The following is a 3,327-nucleotide window of genomic DNA, read 5'->3' on the forward strand; positions in this document are numbered from 1 at the left end:
ATCAATTGTTGAAGGGTAAGCTGAGCTAATATAATAAAAATGACAATTCTACCTAAATTAATTTACTTATTTAGTGTCATTCCAATCACACTATAAGGTTATTCTTTTGTTGAGCTACACAAAATAATTTCAAAATCCATCTGGAATAGCAAAAGATCCCGAATATCAAGGGATTGAATACTTTACCAGATCTCAAATTGTATTATAAAGCAGCAATTATCAAAACCACTTGGTACTGGCTAAGAAACAAAAGGGTAGACCAGTGGAACATCTTAGGTACTCAAGACACAGTAGTGAAGGAATATAGCAATTTACTGTTTGATAAACCCAAGGACCCCAGATTCTGGGATAAGAACTCACTGTTTGACAAAAATTGCTGGGAAAACTGGATAATGGTGTGGCACAAACTAGGCATAGACCAATTCCTAACACTGGACACAAGAATAAAGTCCAAACGGGTACATGATGTAGGTATAAAGACTGATACTATAAACAAATTAGTGGAGTAAGGAATAGTGAATTTATCAGATTTATAGAGAAGGGAGGAATTTTTGACTAAACAAGAGATAGAAAACATTATGAAGAGCAAAATGGATAATTTTGATTACATTAAACTAAAAAGTTTTTGCTCAACCAAACTCAATGAAACCAAGATCAAGAGGGAAGTAAAAAACTGGGAAAGAATTTTAGCAACTAGTGTCTGTGATAAAGGCTTCATTTCTAAAATATATAGAGAACTGAGTCAAATGTTCAAGAATACAAATCATTCCCCAATTGACAAATGCTCAAAGGATATGAATAGCAGTTTTCAGAGGAGGAAATTAAAGCTACCTATAGTCATATGAAAAAATGTTGTAAATCACTATTGATTAGAGAGATGCAAATCAAAACAACTCTGAGATATCACATCACACCTATCAGATTGGCTAATATAACAAAATAGGAAGATGATGAATGTTGGAGACGATGTGGGAGAGTTAGAACACTAATTTACTGTTAGTGGAGCTGTGAGCTGATCCAATCATTCTGGAGAGCAATTTGGAACTGTGCCCAAAGGGCTACAAAAATGTGCATACCCTTTGATCCAGGAATAGTGCTTCTAGGACTGTATCCGCAAGAGATCATGAACATGGGAAAGCATCCCGCATGTACAAAAATATTTATAGTAACTCTCTTTGTGGTGGCAATAACTGGAAATCAAGGGGATGCCCATCAATTGGGGAATGCCTGAATAAATTGTGGTATATGAATATAATGGAATACTATTGTCCTATAAGAAATGATGAACAGGAAGACTTCAGAGAAGCCTGGAAAACTTACATGAACTGATGCTGAGTGAAAGCAGCAGAACCAGGAGAACTTTGTACATAGCAATAACCACAGTGTGAGAGGAATTTTTCTGGTAGACTTAGTAGTTTATTGCAATGCAAGGACTTAAATAATTCCCAATGATCTCTTAAGGCAAAATTCCTTTCACATTCATAGAAAGAACTATCGAATTCAACCGCAGAATGAAGCAGATCATTTTCTTTAGTACTATATTTTGTTTTGTTTTATGAGTTCTCCCATTCATTTTAATTCTTCTATGCAACCTGACTAAGGTGAAAATGTATTTAATAGGAATGTATGTGTAGAACCCATATAAAACTGTATGTTGTCTCAGGGAAGGAGTGGGGAAGTAGGAGGGAAGCGGGGGAAAGGAGGGGGAGAAAATCTCAGGTATATGGAAGTGATTGTAGAACACTCGTAACAAATAAAATTTTAAAAAAATTAAAAAACAAAAAGAATTGTCTGCAATAACCTGGAGGAGATTCTCCCACAAATGTGCCCAGAATCAGTGGGAAGAAAGGGCACAGTCAGGACACAGTCTCAGCCCTGCCGCTGCCACTGCCTCTGCCCAGAGACAGCTGAACCCTGTGTCGGTCCATCCATCCGCCGCCACTCACTCTGGGCACAGAACATTCAGTCATGGATAAAAATGAGCTAGTGCAGAAGGCCAAATTGGCCGAGCAGGCTGAGAAATATGATGACATGGCAGCCTGCATGAAGTCTGTAACTGAGCAAGGAGCTGAATTATCCAATGAGAAGAGGAATATTCTCTCTGTTGCTTACAAAAATGTCATAGGGGCCTGAAGGTCATCTTGGGGGGTTGTTTCAAGTATTGAGGAAAGGACAGAAGGTGCTGAGAAAAAATAGCAGGTGACCCAAGAATACAGAAAGAAAATTGAGACCAAACTAAGAGATATCTGCAATGATGTTCTGTCTCTGTTGGAAAAGTTCTTGATTCCTAATGCTTCACAAGCAGAAAGCAAAGTTTTCTATTTGAAAATGAAAGAAGACTACTACCATTATTTGGCTGAGGTTGCTGTTGGTGATGACAAGAAAGGAATAGTGGATCAATCACAACAAGTCTATCAAGAAGCACTTGAAATCAGCAAAACGCAGATGTAACCAACACATCCTATAAGATTGGGTCTGGCTTTGAACTTCTCTGTGTTCTATTATGAGATCCTGAACTCTCCAGAGAAAGCCTGCTCCCTTGCAAAGACAGCTTTTGATGAAGCCTTTGCTGAATTTGATACATTCAGTGAAGAATCATACAAAGACAGCACACTAATAATGGAATTACTGAGAGACAGCTTGACATTGTGGACATCAGACATCCAAGGAGATGAAGCTGAAGCAGGATAAGAAGGGGAGAAGTAACCAGCCTTCCAACTTTTGTCTGCTTCATTCTAAAATTTACACAGTAGACCATTTGTCATCCATGCTGTCTGACAAGTAGTTTTTGTTTACGATTTATGGCAGGTTTATATTACTTCTATTTGGATTTCTATATTTCCCATGTGGTTTTTATGTTTAATATTAGGGGAGTAGAGCCAGTTAATATTTGGGGAGTTATTTGTTTTCATCTGAGGTGACCAATATGGGGATATGGAATTTTTATACACGTTTTACATGTTTGGCATATACATTGTGATTTCACAAGGCCAGTGTTAAAACAGTTTCCATGTCTAAGCAAAGAAAACTGCCTACATATTGATCTGTCATGGTTGGGGGATAAAGGGATAATTGGTTCTAGCCACAGGTGTAGTTATTGTGCATACTTTAGGGTTGGAGCATTCATGGCTGTGATGGAAACAGACATCCCATAGATATTACATGTCATTCCATATGTATCTGTGGAATGCACATTCTCAACGTGTACACCTTTATGATTGCAATTGCAAAAGTGTTCCTTAAGACAAAGTTTTAACCCATTCAATTTACTCTGGAGAAGGGCAGAAAAGGTTCACACTCCATTATTTTTAAAGTTACCTGCTGTTT

At 37.6% G+C, this 3,327-nt stretch overlaps 1 pseudogene; it reads left to right on the forward strand.

Moving 5' to 3' along the window:
- Positions 1-1,968: 1,968 nt before the first annotated feature.
- Positions 1,969-2,691, forward strand: LOC140502831 (14-3-3 protein zeta/delta pseudogene; annotated as a pseudogene).
- Positions 2,692-3,327: the final 636 nt, after the last annotated feature.

The sequence above is a fragment of the Notamacropus eugenii genome, chromosome 4, assembly GCF_028372415.1.
Source record: "Notamacropus eugenii isolate mMacEug1 chromosome 4, mMacEug1.pri_v2, whole genome shotgun sequence".
NCBI classification, from domain to species: Eukaryota; Metazoa; Chordata; class Mammalia; order Diprotodontia; family Macropodidae; genus Notamacropus; species Notamacropus eugenii.